Source organism: Mustelus asterias, unplaced genomic scaffold (assembly GCF_964213995.1).
Source record: "Mustelus asterias unplaced genomic scaffold, sMusAst1.hap1.1 HAP1_SCAFFOLD_249, whole genome shotgun sequence".
Lineage (NCBI taxonomy): Eukaryota > Metazoa > Chordata > Chondrichthyes > Carcharhiniformes > Triakidae > Mustelus > Mustelus asterias.
In genome coordinates this window covers 594,737-604,993 of record NW_027590218.1, presented here as the reverse complement: position 1 = coordinate 604,993, position 10,257 = coordinate 594,737, and the positions used below count along the sequence as shown (strand labels likewise).

At 52.5% G+C, this 10,257-nt stretch overlaps 1 long non-coding RNA gene across 1 annotated transcript in view; it reads left to right on the top strand.

Moving 5' to 3' along the window:
* Positions 1-5,358: 5,358 nt before the first annotated feature.
* The window catches only part of LOC144485929 (uncharacterized), a 117,504-nt gene continuing 112,605 nt past the window's right edge, over positions 5,359-10,257 (top strand). The window contains exon 1 of the long non-coding RNA XR_013496201.1: positions 5,359-5,406. This is a non-coding gene — a long non-coding RNA (uncharacterized LOC144485929). The remainder of the gene's footprint in view (positions 5,407-10,257) is intronic.

Genomic DNA, 10,257 nt, shown 5'->3' with positions numbered 1-10,257 from the left:
GTCTTGCTGCATCTGTACAGGGCATTGGTGAGGCTGCAGCTGGAATACTGTGTGCAGTATTGGTCCCCTTATTTGCGGAAGGATATATTGGCATTGGAGGGAGTGCAGAGAAGGTTCACCAGGTTGATACCAGAGATGAGGGGTGTTGATTATGAGGAGAGACTGAGCAGATTGGGTTTGTATTCGTTGGAATTTAGAAGGCTGAGGGGGGATCTTATCGAGACCTATAAGATAATGAAGGGGCTGGATAGGGTGGAGGTGGAGAGATTCTTTCCACTTGGAAAGGAATCTAGAACTGGACAGCACAGCCTCAAAATAAAGGGGGGTCAGTTTAGGACAGAGTTGAGGAGGAACTTCTTCTCTCAGAGGGTGGTGAATCTCTGGAATTCTCTACCCACTGAAGTGGTGGAGGCTACCTCGTTGAATATGTTTAAATCACGGAGAGATGGATTCCTGATCGGTAAGGGAATGAGGGGATATGGTGAGTAGGCGGGTAAGTGGAACTGATTCACTTCAGATCAGCCATGATCTTATTGAATAGCGGGGCAGGCTCGAGGGGCTAGATGGCCTACTCCTGCTCCTATTTCTTATGTTCTTATGTAAATACCTCTCAGGCCCATAGCAGCAACCCCCCCCCCCTCCCCGCCCAACCCTCTGCACTGCCCAAACCCTATTCAATCCCCCTCCAAATCCCTCTCAGCACCGTACCCCCCCCACTGCCCAAACCCTCTTCAATCCCCCTCCAAATCCCTCTCAGCCCCATACCCCACCCCCACTGCCCAAACCCCCTTCAGTCCCCCTCCAAATCCCTCTCAGCCCCATACCCCACCCCCACTGCCCCAACCCCCTTCAATCCCCCTCCAAATCCCTCTCAGCCCCATCCCCCACCCCCCACTGCCCAAACCCCCTTCAATCCCCCTCCAAATCCCTCTCAGCACCGTACCCCCCCCCACTGCCCAAACCCTCTTCAATCCCCCTCCAAATCCCTCTCAGCCCCGTACCCCCCCCCCCCCGCCCCGCCCAAATCCTCTTTAATTCCCCTCAAACAAAAAAAAGAACAAAGAACAAAGAACAGTACAGCACAGGAAACAGGCCCTTCGGCCCTCCAAGCCTGTGCCGCTCCTTGGTCCAACTAGACCAAACGTTTGTATCCCTCCATTCCCAAAATGCTCACGTGACTATCCAGGTAAGTCTTAAACGATGCCAGCGTGTCTGCCTCCACCACCCTACCTGGCAGCGCATTCCAGGCCCCCACCACCCTCTGTGTAAAAAACATCCCTCGAATATCTGAGTTATACCTCGCCGCTCTCACCTTGAGCCCGTGACCCCTCGTGATCGTCACCTCCGACCTGGGAAAAAGCTTCCCACTGTTCACCCTATCGATACCCATCATAATTTTGTACACCTGTATTAGGTCTCCCCTCATTCTCCGTCTTTCCAAGGAGAAAAACCCCAGTTTACCCAATCTCTCCTCATAGCTAAGACCCTCCAAACCAGGCAGCATCCTGGTCAACCTTCTCTGCACTCATAGAACATAGAACAGTCCAGCACAGAACAGGCCCTTCGGCCCACGATGTAGTGCCGAGCTTTATCTGAAACCAAGATCAAGTTATCCCACTCCCTATCATCCTGGTGTGCTCCATGTGCCTATCCAATAACCGCTTAAATGTTCCTAAAGTGTCTGACTCCACTATCACTGCAGGCAGTCCATTCCACACCCCAACCACTCTCTGCGTAAAGAACCTACCTCTGATATCCTTCCTATATCTCCCACCACGAACCCTATAGTTATGCCCCCTTGTAATAGCTCCATCCACACGAGGAAATAGTCTTTGAACGTTCACTCTATCTATCCCCTTCATCATTTTATAAACCTCTATTAAGTCTCCCCTCAGCTTCCTCCGCTCCAGAGAGAACAGCCCTAGCTCCCGCAACCTTTCCTCATAAGACCTACCGTCCAAACCAGGCAGCATCCTGGTAAATCTCCTCTGCACTCTTTCCAGCGCTTCGACATCCTTCTTATAGTGAGGTGACCAGAACTGCACACAATATTCCAAATGTGGTCTCACCAAGGTCCTGCACAGTTGCAGCATAACCCCACGGCTCTTAAACTCCAACCCCCTGTTAATAAAAGCTGTGATGTGGAGATGCCGGCGTTGAACTGGGGTAAACACAGTAAGAAGTTTGACAACACCAGGTTAAAGTTCAACAGGTTTATTTGGTAGCAAAAGCCACACAAGCTTTCGGAGCTCCAAGCCCCTTCTTCAGTTGAGTGGGAATTCTGTTCACAAACAGGGCTTATAAAGACACAAACTCAATTTACATGAATAATGGTGGGAATGCGAATACGTACAACTAATCAAGTCTTTTAGAAACAAAACAACGTGAGTGGAGAGAGCATCAAGACAGGCTAAAAAGATGTGTGTTGTCTCCAGACAAGACAGCCAGTGAAACTCGGCAGGTCCAGGCAACTGTGGGGGTTACAGCGAGTGTGACATGAACCCAATATCCCGGTTGAGGCCGTCCTCGTGTGTGCGGAACTTGGCTATCAGTTTCTGCTCAGCGACTCTGCGCCATCGTGTGTCGGGAAGGCATCCTTGGAGAACGCTTACCCGAATATCAGAGGCCGAATGCCCATGACTGCTGAAGTGCTCCCCAACAGGAAGAGAACTGTCTTGCCTGGTGATTGTCGAGCGGTGTTCATTCATCCGTTGTCGCAGCGTCTGCCTAGTTTCCGCAATGTACCATGCCTCGGGACATCCTTTCCTGCAGCGTAACAGGTAGACAACTTTGGCCGAGTTGCAAGAGTAGGTACCGTGTACCTGGTGGATGGTGTTCTCACGTGAGATGATGGCATCCGTGTCGGTGATCCGGCACGTCTTGCAGAGGTTGCTGTGGCAGGGTTGTGTGGTGTCGTGGTCACTGTTCTCCTGAAGGCTGGGTAGTTTGCTGTGGACAATGGTCTGGTTGAGGTTGTGCGGTTGTTTGAAGGCAAGAAGTGGGGGTGTGGGGATGGCCTTGGCGAGATGTTCGTCTTCATCAATGACATGTTGAAGGCTCCGGAGGAGATGCCGTAGCTTCTCCGCTCCGGGGAAGTACTGTACGACGAAGGGTCCTCTGTCCACTGTGTCCCGTGTTTGTCTTCTGAGAAGGTCGGTGCGGTTTTTCGCTGTGGCGCGTTGGAACTGTTGATCAGTAAGTCAAGCGCTATATCCTGTTCTTATGAGGGCATCTTTCAGCGTCTGGAGGTGTCTGTTGCGATCCTCCTCATCCGAGCAGATCCTGTGTATACGGAGGGCTTGTCCGTAGGGGATGGCTTCTTTAACGTGTTTAGGGTGGAAGCTGGAGAGTAAGTTCCGCACACATGAGGACGGCCTCAACCGGGATATTGGGTTCATGTCATACTAGCTGTAACCCCCACAGCTTGCCTGGACCTGCAAAGTTTCACTGGCTGTCTTGTCTGGAGACAATACACATCTCTTTAGTCTGTCTTAATGTTCTCTCCACTCACGTTCTTTGTATCTTTAAGACTTGATTAGCTGTAAGTATTCGCATTCCAACCATTATTCATGAAAATTGAGTCTGTGTCTTTATAAGCCCTGTCTGTGAACAGAATTCCCACTCACCTGAAGAAGGGGCTTGGAGCTCCGAAAGCTTGTGTGGCTTTTGCTACCAAATAAACCTGTTGGACTTTAACCTGGTGTTGTTAAACATCTTACTGTGTATGGCTTTAGCCAGTGCATTATAACGGTTGGAATGTGAGTCTTTACAGGTAAGCAAGTCTGAAAGGTACATACAATGTGAGTGGAGAGAGAGTTAAGCAGCGGTGAAAGATGTGTATTGTCTCCAGACAGGACAGTTTGTGAGATTCTGCAAGGCCAGGCAAGTCGTGGGGGTTACAGATAGAAACATAGAAAACTACAGCACAAAACAGGCCCTTCGGCCCCACAAGTTTTGCCGAACATATCCCTACCTTTTAGGCCTACCTATAACCCTCCATCCTATTAAGTCCCATGTACTCATCCAGGAGTCTCTTAAAAGACCCTATTGATTTTGCCTCCATCACCACTGACGGCAGCCGATTCCACTCGCCCACCACCCTCTGTGTGAAAAAACTGCCCCTAACATTTCCCCAGTACCTACCCCCGCCCCCCCCCCCCCCCAGCAACTTAAACCTGTGTCCTCTCATAGCAGCCATTTCCACCCTGGGAAAAAGCCTCTGAGAGTCCACCCGATCTATGCCTCTCAACACCTTATATACCTCTCTTAGGTCTCCTCTCATCCTACGTCTCTCCAAGGAGAAAAGACCGAGCTCCCTCAGCCTATCCTCAGAAGGCATGCCACTCAATCCAGGCAACATCCTTGTAAATCTCCTCTACACCCTTTCAATCTTTTCCACATCCTTCCTGTAATGAGGCAAACAGAACTGAGCACAGTACTCCAAGTGGGGTCTGACGAGGGTCTTATATAGCTGCATCATTATCCCCGGACTCCTGAACTCAATCCCTCGATTGATAAAGGCCAGCACACCATACGCCTTCTTAACCACCTCCTCCACCTGCGGGGCCGATTTTAGAGTCCTATGGACCCGGACCCCAAGGTCCTTCTGATCCTCTACCGTACTCAGAGTCTTTCCCTTTATATTGTACTCCTTCATCCCATTTGACCTGCCAAAATGGACCACGACACATTTATCTGGGTTGAAGTCCATCTGCCACTTCTCCGCCCAGTATTGCATCCTATCTATGTCCCTCTGTAACTTGTGACATCCCTCCAGACTATCCACAACCCCACCAACCTTCGTGTCGTCGGCAAACTTACCAACCCATCCCTCCGCTTCCTCATCCAGGTCATCCAGATAGCGTGACATGAACCCAAGATGGCGGTTGGGGCTGTCCTCATGTGTGTGGAACTTGACTATCAGTCTCTGCTCAGTGACTCTGCGCTGGCGTGTGTGGTGAAGGCAGCCTTGGAGAACGCTTCCCCGAAGTCTCACATTCCAACCGTTATTGTGTAAATTGAGTTAGTGTCACTGTCGGCCCTGTTTGTGAACACATCTCCCACTCCCCTGATCAAGGAGCAGTGCTCCGAAAGCTCGTGTCTTGTGCTGCCAAATAGACCTGTTGACCTTTAACCTGGTGCTGTGGCCCCGCCCACCATCTCACACCGTCACAATGCCCGGCTGATTGACGGCAGCTCCGGACCAATAGGTGGAGAAGGGGGCGGGATTGGATTACCGATCAGGAGGGGCTGGTCCTCCAACCAATCGGAGTGAATGAGGGGCGGGGCTGGGAGTGGAGCATGCGCAGTGTGCGGGACGGCGATTTGATGTGCAGTCAGCCGGTGGAATGGGGGCTCGGGGGGAGCGATGGATCCGGCGGGTGGGCGGAGAGGATTCATAACCAGGTTTGTGGACAGCGGAAACTCAGAGAATGGAATCGCCGGTTCCCCGTTTGGACCCAGCGGGAGCCCAGTATTGTTCCCCGTTTCTGCCCCGAGTTCACCGCCGCCATGTTTCCAGCGGGGCTGTGCGCCTGCGCCGCCGCCATCTTTGTGAGGGGCAATGTGAAGTGAGCGTATGCCCAGTGCCATGTTTGTGAGGGGCAATGTCAGGAGAGCGCATGCCCAGTGCCATCTTGGTCTGGGTTTGACCAAAGGGCAGAGGTTAAAGGTGAGAGTGTTTCAGAGGGGATGTGGAGGACAATGTTGAGGGGGGCTGAAGAAGGGGCTTGCAGCTCCGAAAGCTTGTGTGGCTTTTGCTACCAAATAAACCTGTTGGACTTTAACCTGGTGTTGTTAAACTTCTTACTGTGTTTTCCCCAGTCCAACGCCGGCATCTCCACATCCTGACAGAATGTTGAGCAGACTGTTTTGCAAATCTGGAACTCGCTGCCTGAGTGGCTGCTGGAGGCAGGGACTCTCTGATTGAAGAAGCTTCTGGACAAACACATCAATACACAAGGGATCGTCGCTGATAGTCCAAGTACATTGATTGGACTCAATTGGTATTGAGGGGGCGAGTTGTGGGGGGAAGCGGGGCAAGGGGGAGGGGTTGAAGGGTGCGAGAAGTTGTGGGGGGGGGGGTTGAAGGGTGTGAGAGGTTGTGGGGAGGGGGTGAGGGGTTGCGGGGGGCAAGGGATGAGGGGTGGTGGGGGAAGGTAGGTTTGCTGATGACACAAAGGTTGGTGGATTTGTGGATCGCGATGAGGACCATCCGAGGATACAGCAGGATTTCGATCAGTCCAAGACTTGGGCGGAGAGATGGCAGATGGAGTTTCGTCCGGACAAATGTGAAGTAATGCATTTTGGAAGGTCGAACACAGATAGGAAATATACAGTAAATGGCAGAACCCTTCAGAGTATTGATAGGCAGAGGGATCTGGGTGTACAGGTACACAGGTCACTGAAAGTGGCAATGCAGCTGGAGAAGGTAGTCAAGAAGGCATACGGCATGCTTGCCTTCATCGGCCGGAGCATTGAGTTTAAAAATTGGCAAGTCGTGTTGCAGCTTTATAGAACCTTACTTAGACCGCACTTGGAATATGGTGTTCAATTCTGGTCGCCACACCAGCACAAGGATGTGGAGGCTTTGGAGAGGGAATAGAAAAGATTTACCAGGATGTGGTCTGGTCTGGAAATCAGCCTCCCACCATTCATTTGTTTATTTCTATGATTCAGGAATCCCAGTGGGTTGTGGCTGAGGCTTTTTTCCAAAGAGTGGGAGCTGAGAACTGAGCTCACACTGGAGACTCTGTGTCTTTTTTCACTGCCCGCCCCCCCCCCCCCCCCCCGCCTTGCTTTGCTTTGCTTTGCTTTCAATCAATTTCTTGTGTTCCCTCGCACTCTTTCCTGTCCCCATCACTCTCTTCACTATCACTCCCTCGCACTCTCAATTTCTCTCTCCACACCTTCATCCTCCCCCTGCTTCACTCATGCCCTTCAGAGACGGAAATCTGCCGTCCTTACCTGGTCTGGTCTACATGCCATTCCAGAGCCACAGCAACATGTCTGACTCGTAACTGTCCTCCAAAATTGCATAGCAAGCCATTTTGTTCAAGGGCACAGTGGGTTAACACTGCTGTCTCACAGTGAAACGGTGACACAGTGGGTTAACACTGCTGCCTCACGGTGGCACAGTGGGTTAGCACTGCTGCATCACAGTGACACGGTGACACAGTGGGTTAACACTGCTGTCTCACAGCGACACGGTGACACAGTGGGTTAACACTGCTGTCTCACAGCGACACGGGTGACACAGCGGGTTAACACTGCTGCCTCACAGTGACACGGTGACACAGTGGGTTAACACTGCTCCCTCACAGTGACACAGTGGTTAACACTGCTGTCTCACAGTGACACGGTGACACAGTGGGTTAACACTGCTGTCTCACAGTGACACGGTGACACAGTGGTTTAACACTGCTGCCTCACAATGACACGGTGACACCGTGGGTTAACGCTGCTGCCTCGCAGTGACACGGTGACACAGTGGGTTAACACTGCTGCCTCACAGTGACACGGTGACACCGTGGGTTAACACTGCTGCCTCACAATGACACGGTGACACAGTGGGTTAACACTGCTGTCTCACAGTGACACGGTGACACAGTGGTTAACACTGCTGCCTCACAGTGACACGGTGACACAGTGGGTTAACACTGCTCCCTCACAGTGACACAGTGGTTAACACTGCTGTCTCACAGTGACACGGTGACACAGTGGGTTAACACTGCTGTCTCACAGTGACACGGTGACACAGTGGGTTAACACTGCTGCCTCACAATGACACGGTGACACCGTGGGTTAACACTGCTGCCTCACAGTGACACGGTGACACAGTGGGTTAACACTGCTGCCTCACAGTGACACGGTGACACAGTGGTTAACACTGCTGCCTCAAAGTGACACGGTGACACAGTGGGTTAACACTGCTGTCTCACAGCGACACAGTGGGTTAACATGCTGCCTCACAGTGACACGGTGACACAGTGGGTTAACACTGCTGCCTCACAGCGACACGGGGACACAGTGGGTTAACACTGCTCCCTCACAGTGACACAGTGGGTTAACACTGGTGCCTCACAGTGACAAGGTGACACAGTGGGATAACACTGCTGCCTCACAGCGACACGGTGACACAGGGGTTAACACTGCTCCCTCACAGTGACACAGTGGGTTAACACTGCTGCCTCACAGTGACACGGGGACACAGTGGTTAACACTGCTGCCTCACAGCGACACGTGTGACACAGTGGGTTAACACTGCTGCCTCACAGTGACACGGTGGCACAGTGGGTTAACACTGCTGTGTCACAGTGACAAGGTGACACAGTGGGTTAACACTGCTGCCTCACAGTGACACGGTGACACAGTGGGTTGACACGGTGAAACAGTGGGTTAACCCTGCTGCCTCACAGTGACACGGTGACACAGTGGGTTAACACTGCTGCCTCACAGTGACACGCTGACACAGTGGGTTAACACTGCTGCCTCACAGCGACACGGTGACGCAGTGGGTTAACACTGCTGTCTTACAGCGACACGGTGACACAGTGGGATAACACTGCTGCCTCACAGCGACACGGGGACACAGTGGGTTAACACTGCTCCCTCACAGTGACACAGTGGGTTAACACTGGTGCCTCACAGTGACAAGGTGACACAGTGGGATAACACTGCTGCCTCACAGCGACACGGTGACACAGGGGTTAACACTGCTCCCTCACAGTGACACAGTGGGTTAACACTGCTGCCTCACAGTGACACAGTGGGTTAACACTGCTGCCTCACAGTGACACGGTGACACAGTGGGTTAACACTGCTGCCTCACAGTGACACGGTGACACAGTGGGTTAACACTGCTGTCTCACAGTGACACGGTGAGACAGTGGTTAACACTGCTGCCTCACAGCGACACGGTGACACAGTGGGTTAACACTGCTGCCTCACAGTGACACGGTGACACAGTGGGTTAACACTGCTGTCTCACAGTGACACGGTGACACAGTGGTTAACACTGCTGCCTCACAGCGACACGGTGACACAGTGGGTTAACACTGCTGCCTCACAGTGACACGGTGACACAGTGGGTTAACACTGCTGCCTCACAGCGACACGGTGACACAGTGGGTTAACACTGCTGCCTCACAGTGACACGGTGGCACAGTGGGTTAACACTGTTGTCTCACAGTGACAAGGTGACACAGTGGGTTAACACTGCTGCCTCACAGTGACACGGTGACACAGTGGGTTGACACGGTGACACAGTTGGTTAACACTGCTGCCTCACAGTGACACGCTGACACAGTGGGTTAACACTGCTGCCTCACAGCGACACGGTGACACAGTGGGTTAACACTGCTGCCTCACAGCGACACGGTGACACAGTGTGTTAACACTGCTGCCTCACAGTGACACGGTGACACAGTGGGTTAACACTGCTGCCTCACAGTGACACGCTGACACAGTGGGTTAACACTGCTGCCTCACAGCGACACGGTGACACAGTGGGTTAACACTGCTGCCTCACAGCGACACGGTGACACAGTGGGTTAACACTGCTGCCTCACAGTGACACTGTGACACAGTGGGTTAACACTGCTGCCTCACAGTGACACGGTGACACAGTGGGTTAACACTGCTGTCTCACAGTGACACGGTGACACAGTGGGTTAACACTGCTGCCTCACAGTCACACGGTGACACAATGGGTTAACACTGCTGCCTCAGTGACACGGTGACACAGTGGGTTAACACTGCTTCCTCACAATGACACGGTGATACAGTGGTTAACACTGCTGTCTCACAGTGACACGGTGACACAGTGGGTTAACACTGCTGCCTCACAGTGACACGGTAGCACAGTGGGTTAACACTGCTGCCCGACAGTGACACGGTGACACAGTGGTTAACACTGCTGTCTCACAATGACACGGTGACACAGTGGGTTAACACTGCTGCCTCACAGTGACACGGTAGCACAGTGGATTAACACTGCTGCCTCACAGTGACACGGTGGCACAGTGGGTTAACACTGCTGCCTCACAGTGACACGGTAGCACAGTGGGTTAACACTGCTGCCTCACAGCGACACGGTGACACAGTGCGTTAACAATGCTGCGTCACAGTGACACGGTGACACAGTGGTTAACACTGCTGCCTTACAGTGACACGGTGACACAGTGGCTTAACACTGCTGCCTCACAGCGACACGGTGACACAGGGCGTTAACACTGCTGCCTCACATGTGACACGGTG